This window comes from Myodes glareolus, chromosome 20 (genome assembly GCF_982192425.1).
Source record: "Myodes glareolus chromosome 20, mMyoGla1.1, whole genome shotgun sequence".
NCBI classification, from domain to species: Eukaryota; Metazoa; Chordata; class Mammalia; order Rodentia; family Cricetidae; genus Myodes; species Myodes glareolus.
Genome location: NC_142045.1, coordinates 41,056,769 through 41,083,024, shown reverse-complemented (window position 1 = coordinate 41,083,024; position 26,256 = coordinate 41,056,769).

The window sequence follows — 26,256 nt, the reverse complement described above, 5'->3', positions numbered from 1 at the left end:
ATTTGATGCAGTTTGTCCACACACAAGAATTTCTTTGCTTATTTATCAAACATTTAACACATTTCTACCAATGACCACCAATTATGGAGTAATTGGTAGAATTTAATTTAAATCAGAAAGGAATCATATTTAATAATCTTTGTCTGAAATGAATTAAATGTGCACTGAGGAAAGCAGACTGAACCAGTGATAGAGTCCTTAGAACATAGTTATAGGAAGACAAGTTCTGTGAATGAAGAAAGGTGACTAGTATAGTTAATTTATTAGCATACTAGAAAACATTTATATGGTATCTATTCATATATAATTTGCATTTAACAGCCCATAAATATGTTCCTTTTGCAGTAGCTCTTTATATGAGAGTATGTTCATGTGTGCATCCAGTGGTCTCACCACTCTATATTGTTTATTGAGACAGCATCTCTTACTGGGACATGGAGCTTATTGGCTTGACTGTGCTGTCTGGTCAGTGAGCTTCAGGGATCCTCACGTTGCGGCCTGTCCAGTGTCAGGAAACAAAGCACATGTCATCATGCCCAGTTAGGAGCAAACTCACAACCCCATGTTAGATGGCAAGAATTTTACTAACTGAGCCATCTCCCGGATCCCACAACAGTGCCCTCAATTAAATTGTGCATAATATTTGGAAATAAAAACAAAGCTTGGAGAATGGGGAGCATAAAAGGTAGAGTTCATATTTTATCATCACAGTTGCGGTGTAGACCCCATGGAGATTAGGCACAAGAGGCGGAGGGAAGCTTTGTCTAAAGACATTTCTTGAGTGTTTGTCATGAGGCAGTGACCTGAAAATGAGGTTGGAAGAGTGATTTGCTCTTGTACATCAGGACGCTCATCACACTCATTAATAGTCTCTTCTAAGTGGTGCCAAAATGAGTCAGAGCAAGAAGACCAACCACAGAGAACAAACCCCAGGGGCCCTGAGTACAGGCTTGGAGCAGCAATGAGGGAAAAAAAAATAAAACAAAAGGGAAGAGAACCAAGAGATGGATCCAAATGGCAAAATGAAAGTTCAATGCAGAAAAATGCATTGAATTCCAATACAGGAAGGTCTGTGCAAGTGATTATGCAAATGAAGAGAGAGGGGTTAAGGGTTGAGGTTTCTTACAAGTAAAAATGCCCACAGGCATTATCACATGCCAGATTTGGGTTCATTACTAGAAAATGATTAGAATCAATGCTACAATGTCAGGAGTCATCCAAATGGAGAGGCTGGCTTATGAAAAACAATAACAGAATTAATGAACAGGCTTTAACCTTTAAGTTCAACACATATTTAATTCTGTTTGTCTGAGCAAAACTTAAATATAGGGGAAGTAATTTATTGTTAAAGCCATGTAAAGTGCAATGATTATTATGCTAATAAGTTCGGATAAGAAGAATCCCTTGCTTTATAAATGTCATAGATTAAAAATGGATACTGCTAATAATTACGGCAGCGATGGTTTTATGATTTTAAACACAGATCATCTTACTCCGGTGTTAATTGTCTTTTGAAAATTTAGCAGTTTTATTTTAATCATGTGGTATCATATATAAGCATTTGGGATATCAAAAAACTACTGATATGTACAACAGTTTACAGCCGTATGCTAGATATTTAAAAGACATGGAGTTTTCCACATTTTTCTGAAGGGATGGCAGTTTAAAATGCTATGAGAGACATTTTTATAGGAGCACAATTTGCTTTAACAGTCATTGCTTTGGGTTTTAGATCTTGAAATGAAGGCTGTTCATGCCTAAGTGGCTCTCATATTTTGAATCAATTATCTCTGGTATTTGCAATTAGCGTGCTGGTCACTTTTTAGCTGCACTCAAGTTTGAAATGTTCAGATTAGGTGGAAGAAATTAACTCGTTTGTGACCTTTAGCATGAATAATGTGCTTTTCCAAGATTTCAGATTAACGTTGAAAGTAATTCAATTTTATAAGCCAACTGGTTGCAGAAAGTTGGGTTGCGCAGTGTTTGGGGGAAGATGAATATTTTATAACACATTAAAAAGTCCTCCTAATTTTTCTATCTAAATATTTCATAAATGATTTCCCTCCACCCAGAATAGAACTCTCCCACTTCAGACCCTCAGTTATCTTTCCTGGCACTTTTATTTTCAGTTCTGCAGTCCGGCTATGTCTGACTGTTACTATCCAAGCAGGTCTGGTTTCCTCAGTCATTTCTTCCTAAATAACCTCGTCAGCTCTGTTTGTTCCCACAGATTGAAATTTTATTTTGATCCCATTTTCAATAAGGAAAGCTGACCCTATTCTATAAGGATGTAGTTACGTTCTGTCAGTGACCATTTTAGACACCAGTTTATGGTTAGTGCAACAACAACAAAAAAATCTGCTTGGAGCTGGGATGATGGCTTTGTTGTTAAAATGCTTACTGTGCGGGCATAAGGACCTGAGTTCAATCCCCCCAATCCATATACAAAATTCCATGCTTGGTGATTAGTATTGTACTCTCATGATGGAGAGGTAGAGACAAGCAAACCTTGGGAATATCTGGTCAGTCAGCCTCTACAGATTGGCCAGCTCCAGGCCAATCACAAGTTCTATCTCAGAAAAGCAAGGTAGCCATTTCCTGAGGAACACACATATTTCCTGAGGAATACACACACAGACCCCCCCCCCCACACACACACTGAGACTTTCTAGTGGAGGCCTCTTTGGAGCAAGGTCAGTTGGAGGAAAGAGGAATGAGAAGTGGGGAGGATGAATAGAAAAACCAGCCCTGCTTTGAGCCAGCTTTGTCATGTCTAGATATAGTTTCTATAAGTCCTGCAAGATGAAAACACCTTAAACAGAAGAAGCTAAAAGAATTCCTGAGAAGCTGAGTTGCAGTTTTCACTTGCAGAGCCCAATGTTCTTACCAATAACCTTTCATTTGTCACCCCCATTCCCTGTCCTGTTTAAAACATTTTTTTTTTTTTTGATTTTCGAGACAGGGTTTCTCCGTAGTTTTGGTGCCTGTCCTGGAACTAGCTCTTGTAGACCAGGCTGGTCTCGAACTCATTGTTTAAAACCTTTTGAATGAATTAAATGACTCTTGCCATATGCAGAACTGAATACAGCTAAGATGGGCAGAATGAACCCAGGGCATGGAATGACGCATTCCCCCCACCTTTCTTTCTTTAATCATTGTCCATTCTACCAAAGAGTAGTTAGAAGTAAAGAGAGAAGATTAAAAATTTGATATAAATATAGCTAGCTATGATGAGAAAGCAATACATAGGTTTGAGTTAACTGAATAAACAGCATGACTGTATTTTCTGATTTTAAATAATGTTAGTTAGACAAGAAAGAATATCCATTCCCTTTTGATGTTAAATAAAATAAATTTAGTGGCTCAAAAAAATACACATCCATTGTCCTACAGGTTTTTAGGTCCAGGTTCTGGACATATCCTTATGTTGTTATCAGGGCTGAATTCTTCTCTAGAATCTTGGCTGAGGAAATACTATTCCTAAGATCACTCAGATTATTGGTAAAAGCTCTTCTTGTATTTCTGAGACTGAAGGAAGTGGCTTCTTGCTAATTGTCACTTAAGACTGTCTGTAGGGTGCTACTGTCAATTGACAGGGAGCAGCCATCTTCTTCCAAGCTTGCCTGGGAGCCGCTCTTCCAGGTGGCTAGCAAGATAGAACCTTACTAACCTCTCTTCAACTCATTGTGAAACCTATAGCACATTCTACTGTTAGATACAAGCCACAGTTACTGGTCCCATTCTCGTTCAAGGGTTAACACTTGGGGCTGGATATGATATGGGGCTTCGTGGAATTTTAAGTTTTAATGGTATATGTTGAAGTGGTGAATCAATTTGTATTATTGAGATGAAACCTTAGATACAATTCTATAATACTGAGATCTAAACTAGAACAACTAGGAGACTACTAATTACTTTCCTATTGTGACAATGTACTTGACAAACAACAGCTTAAGGAAGAGAGAATATTTCAGGTCACAGTTTGAGGAATTTTGCCTGTCATGGTGGAGAAAGGCACAGGAGCTAGGCTGGTTACAATGTGTCTGCAGCCAATCTGGGTGCTCAGCTCACTTCCTCCTCTTACGATTTTCAAGATTACAGTCAAGATATGGAGCTATCTACATTTGAATTGGGTCTTTCCACTTCAGTTAAATATCTTCAAAAACTTGCTCAGAGACCTGTACTCTAGGAAACTCTAAATCCAGTCGCAATGATAATGATGATGGACCACCAGGGGAACAATCTTGATGCTATCTTATTCCTTCTTGGCATTACCAATAAACACTGATGAAAGTTATGGTACTAGCTAATGAAACCTGGTTCAACTAAGGTAGGCAAAGTGATACTGCTGAGTGTTTTCAGTTATGGTGATTGATATTTTGTAAGTAGATGTTTTGATATGCAAGGCCAGTAGGAAACAAACCCACCAAACTATTCTTACAGCTTCTGAACAATTACAGTTTTTGCTGCATTGATTTGGTTCTATTTCATTTAGATGCATCCCCCCAAACAAAACAATTATCTTTATGTTGATATTAAGTTGTTATTCAACGAAGATTCTATTTTTAAAGATTCATCATATTTTTATTTGTGTGTATGTGCGTGTGTGTGTGTGTGTGTGTGTGTGTGTGTGTGATTGTGAATAAATGGTATGTATAAACAGGTACCTAGGGATGTAAGAATGGGTCATTGGGTCCCTTGAAGGGGGAGTTACAGAAGTTTGTGAGCCGTCCAATATGGGAAACATTTAGTCTTGTGACAAAGCATTAGTTCTATTAGCTGCTGAGCCATCTCTTTAGCCATCTCTTTTTGAAATTTATTTAGGTCACAGTTTGAAATGTTTTAGCTTTTGAGGCAAAATTTAAAAGTAGCTCTGAGTGCCTGTTGTTATCGATGAAGATTTCTCCCCATCAAATACATATGCTCAGCTTCCTTATCACACTGCTATATGATGTTATGGATGAAGTGTTTGGGGGTAAAGAGGATTAAGTGAGGCTATGAGAGCAAAATGACCATTGGTGGTCCTATGAATTGAGACAGGAGAAATAGCCTCTCTTTCTTTTCTGTAGTGTAAGTATACAAGAGAGACCAGTAGTAATGGCCTGGCGTGGCTCTCCGCAGATACTGAGTTTGTCTGCATTTTGACCTTAAACATATCTAACTATGAGATATAAATATTTATTGTGTTACCCACTCTGTCTATGGCAATCTGTTATAGCAGCCTAAATTTACAAAGGTATCTACTAAGACATTATGTAACACAGAGGACTGAATTGGAATTGATGTTTTAAAAGACAGAATAACTCTATACCAGTAGTTTCTCCTTTTACTTTTTGGAAATATCCCATCTAATACTAAGCTTATTTTAACTATTATCAGACTATTGTGAGCCTCACATGAAGTTAATCATAGAAGAGCTGGTGAAATGGATCATTGGGTAAAGGTGCCTGGTGCCGGACAACCTGACTTTGATTTCCAAGACCCACATGATAGAAGGTGAAAACTGACTCTTGCAAGTTGTCCTCTGACCACCACATGGGTACTGTGGTGCTCTTGTGTGTATATGTGTGTGTGTATATGCACACACAAATAAATAGATTTTAAGTTAAACAGAGTGAACTGACTTTTGTAGAACACTTTAGGAAGAGTTAAATTTTAATAGTTCTGTGATGTGGGATTCCCTTCTGTATGCTCTGAATACCATTGGTTAATAAAGAAACTGTCTTGGGCCTGCACAGGGAATAGATGTAAGTGGGAAAACTAAACTGAATGCTGGGAGAAAGGAGGCAGAGTCAGAGAGAAGCCATGTAGCCAGCTCAGAGACAGATGCTGGGAACTTTAGCCATTAAACCCCAGCCTGGTACAATACACAGATTAATAGTAATGACTTAAATTAATATGCAAAAGTTAGACAATAGGAAGCTAGAGTTAATAGGTCAAGCAATAATTTAATTAATACAGTTTCTGTGTGATTATTTCAGGCTCAGCAGCCGGGAACAAACTAGCAGCCTCCTTACTACAGCTCTGCAGCACAAAACCATGTAATATTTATTAAGACTTAGTTCTATGTTTTTGTGTAGGAAACTCCAAGAATTAGTAAGAAACATGCTTATTTATCTCACCTAATATTGTTGTGAATGTTTTATTGCCAACAGTATGCTGCTAAAGCAATCTTTTTTACTAATTAAATTTTTTTCATTGATTTTACATCCCAACTGCAGTTTTTCCTCCCTTTTTTTTCTTCTTCCCTCCCCTCACCTCCCCTCTGCCTGCCCCCCACTCTTCTCTGTTTTTTTTTCTTTCAGAAAGCCAGTCTTAAAGAATAAGGTCAAGTAATCTATTAAAGGGCACATACTTAAGACGACCTGATTCTGAAGCTCATATGTGAACTGCTATGCAGCATACTTTGGAAGAACAGAGCTACTCTTGCCTTGGACTGGTACTACTTAATGAATAGCCTACCAATTAGTATGAAAAAGATGCCAATTTTCATCTAGAAAACAGAAAAGACTTGATGTATTTGTTGCTTGTATTAACAGGAATACGTGTTCATGATCTTGAGGTCTATTTCTATAAAATTATTATGCACCTTTGGAAGAATTATGTTGGTGGCATCCCCATGCTAATGTACACACATTCACACTAATTAACATTTCTTCCAGCTTCATGGAGTAAATTTTCTAAAATAATATGTTTTATATATGTATGCTTTGGTGTTGATTTTAAGAGAGCTAAAAGATATAGTCTCTGTGTGATTCCTTCATCTCTGATTTATGCTAAGATCATGTATGAGTATCTTAAATACCCACTGTTTATAAAGACAGTTATATGGTTTGTAATGGAGTTAGGCTTCCAATAACACATGTCCTCAGGATCCTAAGTGGCACACAGATCAACTGAGGCTGGACCTGCTACCTTATCAGTGGTCTAGTATATAGAACATACCAAAAACCAGTCCTTTGAGCAAGCAAGGTGATGCCGATGGTTATGGCATGCACAGAGGCAAACTTCAGGGTTTAGGGGAGTGAATGACTTTCCCTAGGACCCTTAAAATGAATGTGAAGGTGACTGAGCCTTTGAAACCAAGATCACTATTTTATTCAGGAGACACAGGATGGCATAGTGCTTTTTTTAGCCCCCAAATAATCAGGACATAGTACTAAGCACTGGGCTTGTAAGAAGCTAATTAATTTGTCGTGGGATTTAGACAATCTTTGTTCCTGGTCCCAAAATGTAAGAGCAAATGATACCCAGTGTCTGGCACAGCTGCTGTTGTACCAAGTTCACGGACTGTGGAGGAACACTTCTCTAGGTGTCTGAGGACATGCATAAGCGCCATGTCAGTTGTGATTGTGGAGGAACACTCTCTAGGTGTCTGAGGACATGCATAAGCGCCATGTGATTTGTGATTGCATGACTATTCCTGATCCCATCTGTGCAGGACACAAACCTACCTGTTCTCTACGTCATGCAGCTGAAAGACCGGTGGTGCTGGGGCTTATGGCTCATTCCTAGTCCCGATTCTCGTGGATGGGCACAGGTGAATGGAGGATTTTGTAGAGGTAGCTATTGTTTCAGACCTGTAACTGGGGCAAGGATATTCGCTACTCACTCTGGAGTACTCGTGGGTGGGACTTGGGCTTCTGGCTGTAGCAGCAGTTACAGGTCTGAGGATACGAAGCCTTGAGTCCTAGGTAGGGATATATTAGGCCAAGGGTCTCTATTGCTTTAGAGACGCTGCTGCTTCCTCAAGGTAAAAGGGGGCCAGAGAGTGACTAGAGCAGCTCTTGGTTCTGAGGACTAGAGGAAGCACAAAGGGATTCTTCCACTGGAACAGAACACTAGAGTTCAGTCCTGTGAAGACCCTGGAATTCTCCAATAGTAGGGTTGCTGATCTGCCGCTACCGTTGGGTTTCTGGCACTTTCCTTCCCATATTTCTTTCTTTCTTTTCTTCAGATTATTATTATTATTAAAAGTTTTCACCTCCTCCCCTCCTCCCATCTCCCTCCCCCTTCCTTTATTCCCCTCCCCCTCCCTCTCCAGTCCAAAGAGCAGTCAGGGTTCCCTACCCTGTGGGAAGTCCAAGGTCCTCCCCCCACATCCAGTTCTAGGAAGGTGAACATCCAAACAGACTAGGTTCTCCCAAAGCTAGTCCATACAGTAGAATTAAAACCCAGTGCCATTGTCCTTGCCTTCTCAGTCAGCCCTCCTCGTCAGACACGTTCAGAGAGTCCGGTTTGATCACATGCTCCATCAGTCCCAATCCAGCTGGCCTTGGTAAATTCCCATTAGATCAGCCCCACCATTGCAGTGGGTGGGCGTACCCCTAGCGGTCCTGACTTTCTTGCTCATGTTCTCTCTCCTTCTGCTCCTCATATTGACCTTGGGAGCTCAGTCCAGTGCTCCAATGTGAGTCTCTGTCTCTGTCTTCATCCATCGCCAGATGAGGATTCTATGGTGATATGCAAGATATTGATCAGTGTGGCTATAGGATAAGGCCAGTTCAGGCTGCCTCTCCTCAGCTGCTCAAGGAACAAGCTGGGGATATCTCCTTGGAGACCTGGGAACTCCTCTAGAGTCCGGTCTCTTGCCAACCATCTTTCTTCTTTCTCAGCGAAGTTCTGTTTTCTTTGGTTTGTTCTTCGTGTGGCCTTCTTGACTCCTTGCTGCTGCTCTGTTTTCCTGTAACTTCCTCACTCATTCCAGACTTCCCTTTCACCCACTGTCCTCAGGGTCCAACTTTCCCCTTGTCCTAGCTCTTCTCTGTAGCTGTTGGGGAGAGGGCCCTGCTACCGAGTCATGCTGGTGACTATCTTGATTAAGACAAGGTCATAAAAGAGCTCAGAAAATGAAAACGTTATGGTTGCTTCTGTATTAATGCATTACTGAAACACATATGCTCATGTTGGCAGAGAGGAATCTAAAACCAAGCAGATTGGAAGGATGTAATTAGTATTTACTGTTAAATGAACTATTTTCCACTAATTTTTGAGCATTTCCCTTTGTAGTCAAAATTCAACTTAGACATAGTTCAGTGCTATTGATCGACATAAAGGTACCACTGAGTGAATAAAATAGACAACCTTACAAGCCAGGTTCCCTTTTTGCTTGATGAACTCTTAAGATTAACCACCTACAGATTAAGTAGAACTAATATTTCCAGAAACAAATTAAATATTTCTAACACTAAAGTTGGAAAGGAAAATCCTCCAAAGAAAGCTTTCACTACAATTTAGGAAAAGCATCATTTTGGGTGAGTTTTTCACTTGAAAATTCATTTAGTGACCTCTCAGGGATGTTGGGTAAATGCACTACTGTTTTGTAAATAGCTTTCAGTATGAAATGTGATAGGTGTTTTACAATTGTCCAAAAGCAATCTTGAAACTTCAAGTAAAGTTAAAAAAAATGTCTCTAGTATTTGTGGGTGTCCTCCAAACGACAGGAAAGTGACAACTTCTACTAAGCCATTCCAGAAGAAAGCATCCATGCAAATTAGGAAAACTTCCCCTGGTGCAATAGAGACATTTAAGGACAGAAGAGGTAAGGAATGTGTAAGTTTACTCAGTGATCTTTACTGAATCGGAACAGTTGTCAGGGTTTGGTCCTTTCTGTTTATTTTCAGATCCATCTTAAATCACCTTTTGTTGTTTCTCAGTAAGTCTAAGGCCTAGGAATTAAGCCCTGTGGTTACTGAAACACAACCAAATGGTCTTTAAAATTTTAAATGCAAAAGGAATTAATAATAATAGACTGAGTAGTCTAATATAAAATGTTGACAAAGTAAGTAATTTCCCCACCTATAATTATTTTCTTTTTTAAAATAATGGTGTTTCCTCTATGTGTTTATGAGCTGTACAAAGCCCATGGTTAAAGGGACTTTATTACACATTCTCAAGCACTGCTCCTCATGAGGCTATTGTATAATTGGTGGCATGGGTTTATCACTGTTTTGCTCCTAACTCAAAGTTGTTTCAATTTATGTGTAAATATAATCCTTCTTGTCTTAATATGAGAGGAAAAAAGCTTCTAAGGACAGGCTCTATAATTTTTCCTTTGGTGTTCAAAATGTAGCAATTATTGGAACAAACAGAAAGATGAACAATATCAGTTGATTAACTGAGTTTCCCTTTTAAGTCTTGAAATCCGTTCCTATGGAGGGACTTCTGAAGCCAATAGACAGTTTTGGAATAAAAGCAAAGCAAATTCTTCCTTATTATATAATTAGGTCACAAGAGATTCACACTTCCTTTCAAGTATCATATAGATTCTGGGGTGTATGGACCACTGTGAGAAATTCATCTTGATCTCTTAAAAACACGAATTTGCTTTTTATTGATTATAACTTCAAACTGTATTTTTAACATTAGGCTGACAATATTTTTCTGAGTACATTGGTAGCTATTGAGTGTTATCAAGAAAAGGTACATTTGTTAAACAAGCAAGTTTACATTTGTAGATTTTTCTCTTTAATACTTACTGCGAAAATAAAAAATGTGTGTTTGTTTGTATGACTGTATGCATGCATCTTCGTGTGTGTGTGTCTATTTATTTGTGTGCATTTCTAATACGGAGGACAATTTTGGCTCCTGTTTCCTTCATGAAAACATGATTTATCTTTTATCCAAATTCTCTTCTGAATTGTTCAGACATCTATTGTTCTTATTTTTCATAGTTAAATATTTGATACAAAAATAAATGTTCAAGGAAAGACACCTGTCAATAATTCTATCTTAACGCTGTTTTTTTCATGTTCTCTTTATCTCAGAGTCTAACTGTGTATGTGTCAAATATGAATTTTACCTTTTACTTGTTTGCGTAATGTTTTAATACAAACATCTTATCTTAATGACATCATAGTTTTTGGGCCAGCTTTGGATTAATTGACATTCTTTTTGACTTTGTAATTTTATATGGGGCACAGTTTACTTTGCAATCAATAGAAATTATTCAGTTATGGCATTAAACTTTTCTTATGCCTTCTAATATTTCATTTCTTAAGAGAAGCTTATCGTGTTCTTTTATTTATTACGTTTCATTTTAATTTTTTGGACAAGTGTGCCAAGAATTACACAGATTGGAGGTAAGACCTGAATGTAGGAAAGTTTCGGATAATATCTTAAAAAAAAAAGAAAGAAAAAGAAAAAGAGTGATTTTATTCCCAGGCAACTTCTTACTTCTGTAGTAAAGTATCAATTGTTATCAAACAAATAAACCACATTTGAGTATCATGCTCATTATTGCTTAAAATTAATGGAGATAAAGGAAAGGACTAAAAGTTCATATAAAAAAGTCCTGTGGTTTACCTACTGCTCTCTGAGATTCACAATAGTAGTTTAATGAATAAATATAGAAACCGAAAGAATTAAAGGAGATAAATTATTCTTACACGCAATTACGTAATGCCTGCCGTATGACGACTTTTCTTGTGCCCTTTATAACTTTCAATGCTTTCCTCAGTTTTGAAACTATGGTATCGGTGCTCACAAGAATGGCCAGGGAACGGAGCAGAGAAAAATGTAGAGCTCAATAAAAAGATCAATAAAAATAAAATACAAAACAAAAATGCTCATTCTCCTGATTGCCAGTGTCTACCAGAGCTTTGGGAACATAGCCCCAGCCTTCATCACCATTTCTCTGACCAGGGTTTCTATCTAAATTCTCAATCAGAAAACACTTTGCTCTTGGGTTCCGTTCTTCTACCTTTCAATAGAGACTCCCAGGGACGACACCTTTCTTCTAAACATGCTATCGTCTTTTTTCACATTTACTCATTTCCTTCACATCCTCATAGTTTTTGCTGTATTGCTGTTAGTTCTCACCACTTGCTAAAATTACCTCTGTTATGTTAATTAAATTCTTATGAGGTCTCTTAGTTGAGCTATTAAGTAGTAATCTCAAAAACCTATCTACTAGGCTTCCTGTGAGATCATGTTCACTAAGAGAGTAAAGCAGTGTTCAAAACATTCTAGTCTATATTCAGAGATACTATCCTGTACTATGACAATGAATTCAGCATAGGAAGGATGAACATATGATGTCATGGAATCCAAAGAACTATTAGGATTGCATATGAATCCAGTGTTTTCAGGAAGTTTAATAAGCCAATGAGAACAGATCCCTGGAGGTTGTACTGCATGGCATAACAGGGATGTGCTATTTTTCTGCTTTACTAGGCTAGTAATAACCACAACTGCTTGATTCGAGGTAGGAAGAGTAAGTTATGGGTATTTACTCCAAAGGCTCTCGGCATCAACTTTCTATATACCATATTCTACATCTGTTCTTCCTTCATCTTCATTTCTGGCCTAATTCACATCCTGTTCTTTATCACGTGGATCTTTGAATAATGTCTGGGCTATTTTCCTCTTACAGAGGGGATGTCTCCTTTGCAGAATGGCTACCCATTGTCTTGACTATCTTTTTAAAGTGTAGTCATTACTAGTCCACCAACTTTGTGGTGAGGATTTGATAATTTTCTATGAATATGAAAATATGAGTCCTTTTGTCCACACATATTTCATACATGTGAAATTTGAGATAGTATACTTTCATGGAAATTCTATCATATTCATAAATGATTATGAAAAATTTACATAATGGTCTACAAATTCTATGATGAACTATTAGTCTAAGCTAACATTCATCGGACATGAAACTAATTTGACTGGACAAAGGTATTTTCATATAAATTGCATTTTATTAATTTAATTTGTAAAATTTACATTTTTATTGTAACTAGGGCTTTACTTTATTATATCCTCAAAGCACAGAAAAGAATCAATAACTTAAAAGTCACTTTCTGGAGCCTGCAGATGGCAAAAGGTTTGGTTACAGTAGTGCAAAACAGAGTTAATTAGGGTTTGTGGAAGTGAGGAATGTGAGAGCTGGAGAGATGGCTCAGCAGTTAAGGGCTCAATCTGCTCTTGCCGAGAATTGGAGTACATTTTCCAATACCAACGCAGGACAGCTTACAACTGCCTATAACTCCAACTCCAGAGAATCCAGCACTCACATACACACGCAAGACACAAACTCACTCGCGCGTGCACATGCACACACACATACACCACATAATTAAAAATAAATAAATCTTTCAAAAGAAAGAATGTGAAAAATATTTGTTAATTGATGAAATGTATATGCATGTATGCCTGAGTTTATCCTATGCATGCAGGAGCAAGATGAGGGTATCAAGTCTCTTGGTACTGGAGTTACAGGCAGTTGTAAGTGAGCCTACATGGGTATTAGGAATAAAACCTAGGTCCTATGAAGAGTACCAAGTGCTTTTATCTTCTGAGACATCTCTCCAGTTCCTCAGAGGAAGTTTTTTTTTTCTTTAGAGTAAGCAGTAGTTTAATGAAGGCAGCAACAGAATAGCAGACAAGAATCACAAAGAAGGTGATCTTGAATTAGATTTGCTAAATGAGCCTGTCAGTCTCAATTCCTGTACAGCTCTGAAATATTCCATGCATGTACCAGGCTTTTTTTAAGCCACCAACCAGCTCCCAAATCATGACACAGAGACTTCTTATTAGTTATAAATTCTCAGCCTTATGTTAAGCTTGTTTCTTACTAGCTCTTATACCTTAACCTGTTTCTCTTTATTTGGGCTCTGCCTTGGGGATTTTGCTTTTCTTTCTCCCTCCATCCCTCTTTCTTTCTTTCTTTCTTTCTTTCTTTCTTTCTTTCTTTCTTTCTTTCCCTTTCTTTCTTTCTTTTCTTTCTTTTTTTCCTTCCTTCCTTCCTTCCTTCCTTCCTTCCTTCCTTCCTTCTCTCTCTCTCTCTCTCTCTCTCTCTCTCTCTCTCTCTCTTTCTTTCTTTCTTTCCTATTGTCTCCATGGCTGTCTGACAGCTGCTTGGCACCTGGCCCTGGGTGTGTCCTTCTTTCTCCCTTGTTCTCTTTTCTTCTCTCTCTTTCTCTCTCTCTCTCTCTCTCTCTCTCTCTCTCTCTCTTCTCTCTCTCTTCTCTCTCTCTCTTCTCTCTGCCTATCCCGCTCCTGCATAGCTACTGGCTATTCAGCTTTTATTAGAACATTCAATTGCCTTAGGCAGGCAAGGTGAAACAAATGCAACATAACTCTCCATAATTAAACAAATGAAACAAAATGTAATGCATCTTTACATCATTAACAAAGGCAGCAGAAACAAATGTCACACGCCTCCACATACTAATATTCTGCAGCACAAACAAATGTAACACATTTTTATGTAGTTAAAATAATATTCCACAACACATGCAGACATCAGAATTTAGGTGCGAATATAAACAAAATGACTTTGAAAGTTATTTAAACAGTGACCTTTGTGTTAGAAGAACTGAATTTTAGTGAGGCATGATGAAAAGCATCACCATTTTTATATGAAATCGGGGAAGAAAACAAAACCCTGCCATCAAAGCTTTAACATTCGGGTTTATCTTTAATCGCAATGGCATTTTGGTGTGGGAGAATTGTCTGTATTCTGTCAATCACGTTTTAAATAAAACGCTGATTGGCCAGGCAGGAGGTGTAGGCAGGAAAACCAGATAGGAAGTGGAAATGATGCAAGGAGAGCAGGAGAATTCTGGGGAGGAGGAAGTTGATTCCTCCCACTCCTGCCCAGATCACCGAAGCCGCAGGATGTGAGCTGCCCCACTGAAAAAGGTACTGAGCCACATGGCTAAAATAGATCAGAAAAATGGGTTAATCAAGATGTGAGAGTTAGCCAGTAAGAAGCCTGACCTAATGGGCCAATCAGCATTATAACTTATAGAGATCTCAGTGTGATTTTTCTTTGGGACTAAACAGCTGGGAGGCAGGGCAGGACAGAAACACAAACAAGCAGTCCTGGCCTCCTCATGATACAGCATTTTGTCATTCTAGCTCTTACAGCACATGCATCTGTGTGCTGTGTGCATGTGTCTGCCATGGCCTTGGTGTGGAGGTCAGAGGATAACTCTAGGACTCAGGTCTTTTCTTATACCATGGGCTCTGGGTATTTAATGCATGGTAAGATTCAGCAGTCAACATCTTTACTCCTCGAGTGATTTCCCTAGTCCTATAGTAAATGTTTATATATTAAGTAAGAAATAAAGCACCAGAGAGAAAGACTAAGAAGGTAATAGAAATTGTGAACAAAGAAGCAAGAAATTATAGCTTATAGGAAGAACTATAATTTGGCTTTAATAATGTTGATATGATGATGGCAATGATAATTTAACTCAGATTCTGAGGAACCCATGTCAGGAACAGCAGATATTGTGTGGTAATCTTTAGTGTACTGTAACTGGGACTAGTTCTAAGATGATAATTAATGTCAGTGGGTATTTCTTTTTAGAATCCCAGAGAGACAGGTTTGGGGACAAGATTTGAGATTGACTCCGTGGTTAAGAGGTAATTCTATGAGCAATGATAAAGCAGGAGCAAGTTTAACAGAGAGAAAGAAATGAGACAAAAAAATTGAATTGACAATCGAGGTGTCTTTATGAAATGGAGAAGCTGATTTCTGGAGGTATGTAAGAAACAGTGGATTAAACACAAAATACCATTTTTTAGAAACCTGAATACTAAGAAAGTGAGAATATTTATATACCAGCTACTGTCAGTCACTGCTGGAGGGTGCTGGGGTTGGGAACATTAATTCCACAGAACTTCTGGCTGCCTGCCCTGAACACACAGAACAGGCTCCGTTGGCCAAAGAAAGCCTTCAGCAAAGAATTATAGATGCTGTAGCTTAGAAGTGTTTTAAGCAGGCATGAAAATGTTAAGGGCTGGAGAATGTGAGTTGAGTCCTGGAATACAATTATACCAAAGGATGGGTGTTGGCTTTGTTTTTAAGGCAGGCATTTTCTCACTGTCATAGGGTCTGCCCTAGATACAAAGGATTGCATCTCCTACTAAGACTATGAGATTTCTTTTCCTACCCACTCAGTGATGGCAGATCCCCTCTCCCAGTTTGGACTTTCTGAAAGAAAGATATAAGTATCTTTACTTAAGAGATTTATTGACCCTCCCGCCAAAAAAGAGGTGGATATGTTTACTCAAAGGTGAGCATAAAAAGCCACTTTGCCTGTCAGGTTCTATAATCCTGGATCCACTAACTAACCTCCAGCATGTGGTCAAAAGAGAGAAAGAGTGTGTTGGTATACTGTTTGCAAAGTGGCTTTCAGACATGCTATTCCCAGTTCTTGGAATGTTAAGCAATTAACAAGACAATTTTATGTGAGTTTGTCGGCTGTAGAACTGAGAGGAAGTGACACAGGGTTCTCGGATGAGCATGTGATGAGCACTGAAAACTGGAACTGAGATCTGGGTTGGAACTCTGTTTAGCATAATGGGTTGAAATTTTTAAAAAGGTCAATAAAGGTTTTCCTGATGAACACTCTAAGTAACAGTGTGTTGGCAGAGGTTTCTGTCCTTCCTGATCTTGCAGCCATTCAGCCCCAAAGAAGCAGACAGAGGCTTACATTAATTATAAACTGGTTAGCCTATTAGCTCAGGCTTCTTATTAACTAATTCTTACATCTTATATTAGCCCATTATTCTTTTTTATTCTAGCCACATGGCTTGGTAACTTTTCAGTGAGACATTCTCATCTTGCTTCCTCTCTGTCTGGCTCCCTCTGTGTCTGGCTTCCTCTGTGATTACTGCAGACTGACTCTTTCCTCTTCCCAAAATTCTCCTGTTCTCATCGACCCACCTCTATTTCCTGCCTGGCTACTGACTAATCAGCATTTTATTAAAATACAGGTGACAAATCTTTACAAAGTACAAAATTATTGTCCCACAGCACTCTCTCCCCCATTTTTTAAAAAAACAAGAACTCTGAATTTAATCTCCCTTGTTTTTCTTTCTTCCTGACCATTATCCATAATAACATGTAACCAACATTCTAAACAAAGGCAAACATCTATAATCCATTCTTTGGGATTGTAAGCATAGTTTTCTAGGCTATTTTCAGCTGATTGGGAACACTGAAAGTCTTATGGAGACCTAAAGAAAATTTAGAATTATGATTAAGTATGAAGAGTGTTTTGTGAGGCTTGAACATCTCAATCAGCAGTCTTGAAACTGTTTTGGATGTAGAACTCAGACATCTGGGCCATCTGCTCCTACCAGAGATTTCTCAGGGGGTCTTCCTTGATCAAACATGATTTTTCTTAATCTAAAATGAACCTATCATAGCTTCTCATTTCCTGTGGAATCAAAAACAAAACCTCTTCTCCAAAGTAACATACCTTTAGACTTCAATTTTGAACACAAGGCATTTTCAAAATATATGTTGAATTAATGCAGCAGCATTTAGAATTGTCTGTTAGTAGCTTTTGCTCCTTCCTCAGCCATCAAACAATTTAAATACAACACAATAAGATATAGTATCCAGGCTCTCTGTGCATTTTTCATCTTTATGTGGCTTTATTTTAAACTCTATTTCTTTTCTTTTAATTTTAATTTTGGCTTTTTGATACTAGATTTATCTGTGTACTTTGGCTGTTCTGGCACTCTCTCTGTAGATCAGGTTGTCCTTGAACTCACAGAGATCTGCCTGCCTCTGCCTCCCAAGTGTTAGGATTAAAGGTGTGTGCCACTATACCTAACTACTTTCTTTCTTTTTTATTTTAAGGACTTTATCCTTTTTCTTTTCTCCCTCAATCCACTACATATTTTTAAACACACTGTAAACCATTTAGAGGCTTTCTTCATCTGAATCTACTTTTACTGTATATCTCTCTTATTCTGACCACATGAGTCTTTAATTTACTAAACGATATGTCTAGAATTAAAGCCTGAGAGTCTTTTCTCATGTTGGAGGTACTAGCTGGAGTCATGTTTATTGCCAGAACTCTATTGAGTTTTAGGGTCCCTGCCACCATCAAGAAGCATGTTATCAGCTATTCATAAACACCTTTTAAATGTTTGGTGTTGGGCCTCTTAAAAGAGCTGCAAGGTTTTGCAGCTAAAATTGAGTCAGGAAGATTCTCTTAAATGAGGCATACTCGCTGCTAGCAAACAGAGCCCACCTGAGAAAATGCTACCAAGAACTCATGCATAACACTGCTCTATTTTTGTTTAGAATTCCTTCTCAAACTCTCTCAGGTTTTAAGTGGATTTAGCTGGCCACATTAACGCCATTTGTTGACTGAAGTTTCTGTTCCACCCAGTCCCTATCTCAGTTGGTACAGCATGCATGAGATTCTTAATCTCAGGGTCATTGATTTGAGCTCCATATTGGGTGCCAAAAATAGCTATTAATCTTTTTCTAAGGCACCCCCTTTATTGGGGCAGAATAAAATCTAAGGAATAAATCTCATGACTCCTCACTGATGATTATTTCTGCCCCTTTCATAAAAGTAGGCTTTCATTCAGGACATCATTTCCTAACATGTAGCAACTATCAGAGTATGTGGTCAGGTGTAGTTTCAGGTTTTTAATATCCTTATGCCAGGTCTGTTAGTAAAAAGAAGAAAAAAATAGCTTGCTCTGTAACTCTTCAAGCAAAATTGAGGGAGGGGTTTTTCACCTTAGTAGGTCAGCAGTATGTTCAGAGATATAACTGAGTACCAAAGAGTGGTACAGCTGTTCTCCTGTGTTGGCGAGAATGGGTCTTCCCACAGAGAGGAACTGCTCGGTTAGTGTGAAGAAGTTGAAAGGAAAGTTGAATAGGAAGCCAGAAAATTTATCTTGTTTGAAAGACTAGAAGGTATGCATGAATGATAAATATTTGAAATCAGAACTGAGAACTCAAATACAAGGATGTGTCTTCATCAGTTTAAGATGAGCAAACAAAAGGCATAGTTATGTGCTTGTTCTTCAGAATATCTCTTTGTACCCTCGATGAGATGTCCTCATGTTGTTAGGTTTTTACATGTGATCAAGCCTCACATAATCCCCTTGAAGTGACTTGAAATAGGAGAGCTCGTTATCACCATGACACAGGTAGGCAGTTTCTACCTTGTATATATCGACGAAATTCTCTAAAGCTGATTTTACACTTTAATGCTGAATACAAGGATGACTCAGCCAACAACGGGAATAAAATTATTTCAAGGGAATCTCATGTGGTCACACATACTGTTTTGCTGTAAAGGGATTCTGTTAATATCCATACATTTTTGAAAATATTTTCAGTTCACATGATCAAAAGAAGATAGAAGAAAAATAACTCCCTGAGTACTTAATTAGCACATAAAAATTGTATTTGAGAACAGAAGGAAGGAAAGAAATGTGCCATTTTCTTAACATTTCAATTCCTTTGAGTCTGGAAACTTGTTAGATATCACACACACACACAGCTAGATTATCTTCAGTTTATACATGTCTGATTTTTTTCTGTCTGCTCTAGGTATTAATAAAACATTTTCCTATCTACACCTATGTCTAATATTGCACACCATTAATACCTGTATGTAGGTTTATATAGACACATACAATTCCAATGCAAATGTTGAATGCTATGACACATTTCAGCCAAGGCAGTCTGGTATAGAGGCCAATTGGATTCTGTTGGTCAGTGAGCCTTGGTGCACTGTGCTGCAGAGGCTCTTATCAAAAATCACACTTTCTGGACATGGGTCTGAGTAAATTCTCAAATGCGTTATTTTTTCACTGCAGCTCTCTGTCATTTACTTTGTTCTCTGAAAAATATTCCTGACCCCAAATGGAAATACACAAAGAAAAATACAATGAAAAATCCATTTGGCAAAACTACACAAAGATGCAAAGGAAAGTCTTAAATGAGGCTTAAGGTATAGTATGTAGGCATTCAGTGGTCAGTTTGGGTTTGGCTGGGGTCACTTGATATCATGACAGTAATCATAAGAATCATTACACATTGGAGAACTGAATAATAATTGAATAGTTGTTACTCAATTGAAATAAGCAAGCACAATGGATTTTGATATTATATTGTGATTTCTAAATGTTTGAAGAGAATAAAAAGACAATTTCTGGTATTTAAGTAAACTACCATAAATAAACCATTGATTTCTTGGAAATGAATCAAATGTTTTGAAGAAAGCATCCTCTTACTGTCCGCCCAGACTACAACCCAATGGGCTGAGTTCACCGGTTGGTGAAGACCATCAAGTAATTGTGTCTCCTGATAGACTTGAGGTTCACAGAACTACGTGGCTCAGCAAATTCACAAGACTCAGAGGCTCTTCCCAGAGATTGTATATACAATAAATATTTCTTAGAAAAATGACACTATTAATTGATGGAGTTGCATCAATGTTTCACAGGGGAGTCTGGGTATACAGCTTTCATGAATCATTACACATCTAAGGTGGGATTTTGGATAATGAAGCTGTCTATACGTCACCCATGATCCCATAGGTAGCCCAGTAATCTCATTGATTTACCAAGATGGACTTAGATAGAATTGCTACTTTGTTCTGCTGCTTTCCTTTTTATCCCCTGCTGACTGGCACTTCAGTGCATCTCTCTGAAAAAATATATAATTTCAAAGTTAAAAATTACATCCAGGAGACAGGAAAGGGGGAAGGAATACTGCTAGTCCAAGCGAGAAACGCCTGGAGATAACTTTCAAAGCAGCTTGTCTCTGCAGACAAAAAAAAAAAAAAAGGTTTTTTATCAGGGGAATGCACAGTAATATAAGAATGACTCACCACCTGGTAAGACAAGGTCATACCTGAGCATGTTCAGTTGGAGATCATGATATATACATGTTCAAATATGGTGGAAAGGATGTCCTCCATGGTTGAGAATTTAGTGTTGCAAGAGAAAAGTTTGCAGGGATTGAACTAAAAGAGTGAGCCAAATTGACAGCAATTTTGTCTAGCTCCTTAGAACATAGGCCAGAAGAACCCAACTCTCCCCAAAGGCATTTTGGGATGCTAGTATTGGCATTAGATAATGTTTACCAGGGAAGATGTTCATTTCACATAGGATCTACGTGGAAACCACTGCCCACTATTTTTTTTTCTTCCAAATGATTGAAGCCATCATAGCCGAACTGCTTGAATGATTGACCACTCCCAATGGGAAAATCAAGGCAGGACTGTAGTCTCGCCTATCCTCTACCAGTTCCTAGTCTGGTGGAACTGTAAGCCTCTCTGGAGTAGATACTGAAGGTCTGGTAACAATCATGATTTCAAATGCTGCCACTTTTTTAGGGAGTTTATCAGCTGCTGAAGAGTAACTATCACTTATTTGAACACTCATCAAAGACAACATGTAGCTAGAAGAAACATCCCAAACTGAGTAAAGAAAGCTCAAGTTAGCTGCTGACACCTTGTGGATGCTTCCCCATAAAAACGGACTTATCACAGTTGTTGTGCCCACCAACGGCTCTATCTTGTGGCTCCTGGTGCCCACCAACAACCTCAGTGCTTTCCTGATAGCTGCAGATTATCATTACTTAGGATAATCTTTATATGACCCCAACCTTTAGTGGTATAGACAGTCTTCTTCATACTTTGGACTTCACTTTCTGGTAAGAAAAGAGTTCCTCCGTCACTATCTGACAGCTAGAACACCCTCTCACAGGCTATGTAAGCAACACTCAGCTCCCTCTCCATGAATCATTCAGGTGTCTTCTTTCTTGTTTACAACTTTCCTGTGTTGTTCAGGTAGATTTCAATAAAACCTCTCCAAATACCTGCTCGTCTTTATCACAGGTAGAGTGGGCCAAGCAGTTTGCATGAAACAACTTTTGAGCCTCATAGCTGCCAGCCCCAGGTACACCTAGCTGAATCGGTGAGAGGGTAGCTGAAGAGTTCCCGAAAGCAACAGAATTGAAACTGGAGATAGGAAGAGCTGTAGATATACTGAGAAGTTATGAAACTGTGGAGAGGAGAAGAGAGACCACACATGAAGTGAGGCTATGTGAAAAAAACAGCCAAGACTGTAGGGGCAAGAGCCTCCAAAGAACTGTGATATTTTAGGGGGCTATAGATGTCAGCCATTAGAAGACTTCTAGGGAGCCCCCAAGTCAGCTAGGATGTCTAAAGGCTACAAGCCTCAGTATCCAGAGCTTACAGTTTTAACTCTAGAGCTGGTCTCCGGAGTGCTTGTACTTAAAGTCTGCAATATAAACATGGCTTTGAGAATGCAGAGTTGTAAGCCTCTGGTTCTCAAGACTCAGAACTATAAGCTCAAGGCTTTGAAAATACAGTTCATAAGTTTATGGAGTTTGGAGTACCACAAGGATGCTAACAGTAAGGCAGTTATTCATTGTCTGTTTGTGATATCCATCCAAATGAAGCAAAAGAACCCTCAGGTGATCTGTGGCCTTTGTAGATTCCTCTGGAAGGCTTTATCTGAAGCCAAAGAGACAATAGAATCCACAATTGTTATTCGGCGGGGAAATGTTCTTCCACCCAGAAGTTGGCAGTTAATGATAACAAAGCTAGTTTGTTTCTATTCATGTCAACATGGTCACTCTGGAGTTTTCTTTAGAGTTTCACTCATTATTATTATTATTATTAATTATTATTATTATTATTATTATTATTATTATTATTTGTAAGCAACTCAGGACAACTACTTCATTTTTAAGCAGTCAATCTATTTATTTTTTCTTGTTTGTGGCACAACATATGTGGTGGGGGGCAGAGGACAACATCACCTTCTTCTCCATGAGACAGTGTCTCTGCTGTCTATCTCGTAAGCTTTTGGGGACTCTCCTGACTCTGCCTCCCATGTCACCATAAAAGCACTGTGTTGCAGACATGTGCTATGCTCTCAGGCCTTACATAGGTTCTATAGGTTTGAATGCAGGTCGTCATGTTACCATGGCAAGCACTTTATCTACTGAACTATCTCTCCCAAGCCCAAGATGATCATTTCATACCAGGCTATGAAAACATAATTCAGGGTCTTTATTTAATCTATGAATAATTTTTTTAAGTAACGATGACTTTCATTATCAAATATATCAAATATAAATCACATTAAATATATATCACATTAAATAATTTAGCTAATGCCTTATATTTTTACTAAATAACATAATTTTTGTGAGCCACCTAATATTTTCAAATCTTTAAAGAATGATTTTATAGGATTGATGTTTATGTATGAATTGTTTCCTTTTAAAAAATGATCACATCTTTTCTTCTTAAAATATTCTTTACACAAACCCTTTTTAAAGCAAAGTATATCTATAATTGACTTTTTTCCATATAAAAGTATTAATTACTACTGGACTGTCTCAACTTTAAGCAATACCAAAAATTCTTTTTAGAGGTTGCAAAAAGGAAAAATTAAATGAAGCACTTCCTAGTTAGCATCCCTTTTCCTTCCTCCAGAAAGGAGACATTGCTGCAATCCTAACTTTTTAATTTATACTTAATGAAGCACAACACTGATTTCTAATTGCTATTCATCTTAATAATTAATGAAATTACATTGTAGGAATTTCTATATCTGTAGACTGTTCTCGACATGTCCAGTGTGATTCCCAATGAATGGTACTTCACAGGGTCTCGGAGTTAGCTTTCACTCCATGGGGAAGCACTGGATCGCTGCACTAACTAGTGAGGGCCTGAGATCAAACACAGAGCCCTATGGAATGCCATCTTTCAAGGTAGCCTAATAAGCCTGAAATGTCAAGTGAAATCTCGTACAAATGGAGTTTAAGCTACAGTAATGGCCCATCACAACTGTCATGCTAGCTCTCCAAGTGATATATATTTAAGATTGATGATTTCAAAAGCTCAGGGAAGTGAAGGACTTCTAGAAAAATGACCCAAAGCAAATTCTTGATCCCAAGCACAAAAGAGTAAACTTCACCAAAAGCTGTCATGGAAGCAATTTGTCTTGTACCATTACAACAGCAGCACACGCAGTAACTAACCCAACCAGAAGACAAGGTGAAGAAAGATGGGAAAACAAAAGCCTGTGCTACTCATTTACAGCGCTTATAACCAGGCAGCTGAACTCTCTCTACACAGGCATACTGCTAAAACTTTACATTCTAGGTCTGTCAGATAGACTACAGACTGTCGAATGTGTGGCGCACAAAGGGGGTAGGCTGGGCGTCCTATAAAAAGAGTAGTCTGGAGAGCCCAGAAAGCTAAGGTTAGGGCAGATTCCTGATCAGATAAAATTAATTAGCATCGTTTGAATAAGAACAATTCTTTCTCTGTAACAGTCTGTTGGAATTAGTAATAATAAGACTCTTAAAAAAAAATCCTCAACGGGCATCTCAACTCTAGTGTAGGCAGTAAGAACAGAGCTGTGAAATCTTTGTGAAGTCTGTAAACTGAACACTCAGTACTTTGCTTTGGAGATGGAGAAGGCAGAAAGACAAGCTTATGGAGAATAATTAATTAAAGTCAGAAATAACCTTAGAATAGAAAAATTAGCACAGTGAAAAAATTTCTTTTAATTTCTCCTACAGCAGAAACAGCTTAAAGACTGAAGTGAAAATGTGAAGGACTTTCCCTTAATGATGCTGGCCATTTTCGTTGAGCATGAGAGGATTTAGTTGTTCTGTTAACTCATTTATTTGTGCTTTCATTGATGTAATTACTCATTCGTTGACTGATATGGTTTTTTTTTGTCCATTTATCTAAATAAGATTTTCTATTTCTTAGGTCCTGGACATTGAACTTTTACAAGTGTGTGCAGCAGTGCCTGCCTTTGAAGTGCTTACGCTGATTGACAAGCACAGACATCAGTGTTATAATAAAATGTAGTATAATTTAAAATGCTCAAGAGGATCCCAGCACTTCTTAAATCTAATTGTGTCACTGTGATGAGGATGGTCCAGGCGCCTTTCAAAGAGGGCACGTTATTTGATCTGGTTCCCACGAGAGTTGAAATTTATCAGGGCAACTACAAAATATACACTTAAACAGAAAGACTATTTCAAGGAACAATGACATTTGCAGGTAATTAGAAATGAAAAATTTGAGTCTAATTTTCTATTCTGCTTCACATAATTGCATATTCCAGGCAGTAGGTAATCAGATTTATATGCAGTGAATGAGCAGATCAGTAAATGGAATAATATTTCTTAGGAAAAGAGTGAATATATTTAAAAATAATGGTAGTCTTGATTCTAAGGCCAAAAATACAAGTGAAGTAAGCTGCTTAAAAAGCATTGAACTTCCCTCTGTAGTTATTTAATAATTACTAAGCAGGATGTGTTAAATGAGGGGGTCAGAGTTTCTGCCTAATTAGTAACAACCAGGATGCATTTATTTCTTCTAGGTATGTTCAGTTGGAATCCTGAGAAGGAGTTTTCTTCCAGGGGGAGTTTAAAGTACTAGCAATGAGCAGGGAGAAGCCGGCACCGAGAGAATAAGATGTGGGTAAAGCTACAAGGCACTAAGAAAATGTGAAATTAGATTTTTGACCATCCTTCAGACATATTATAGAGGCAAGTCTCTGTGGCCTCTGGTAAGCATTGCTCCAACCCCACTCCTAAGATGTCAGCTTGTAGATTTTACAAAGATCATGCAGTTGTTTCTCTGTGCCTGGATTATTTGGAAAATATCTTGAAAGCTCAACTATTGCACTCTTATGGTTTACAGAGTATTTTTAAAGTTGGAAGCCTTGTTATTGCTACTGACTTCTCATGAAGACTGAAAGTAGCCTTTGGATTGACTTTATTGGTAAAGTAGTTCATTATTAGTATATTTGGCTCCTTTTTAAATAAACAGAGCAGAAGTATTGTCTTAGGTGTTTTTCTTGTCACTGTAGCAAAATATCAAACAGAAGGAACCTAAAGGAAAAAGAATTTATTTTGGCCCATCAATTAAGAAGGATACAGGTTTTCAGAACAGAGAAGGCATAGGGATGGGGCTCTTTCTGTGATAACAGGAGCTTGTTGTGGGGTTTGTTATATCTTGAAGGATTAAGAAGCAAAGAGCCCCAATAGGAATGGGGTGGAGATTTGGGGGCATTGTAAGTTATGAGGCCTGCCTTTGAGATACTAACTATTCTTTTAGGTTCCACATTTTAAATACTTCACACAGAATCCTATAAACAACTATCATCTGGAGACCAACTCTTCAACCTCAAGCTTATGGGGCCTTTTACACTGAGACCACAATCAGCAAATGCAAGAATATGTCTTTGTCAAAGATTCACTTCAGGTTGGTTTTCCTCTCTCTCCAAATAGATTCCTCATATTCACTAATAGAGCAATTTAGATTTTCAGGCCAAAAATTTGGTTAAATACAATCTTAACTTAGGTTTTTCTCAATGTAGATTGAGAAATGTTGAAGGTAGTGTCATCTGTAAATTCTTTATTTATAGATGTCATCTTAGAAAACAGAGGTGAGGCAATAGTAAGAAAAGGCAGGA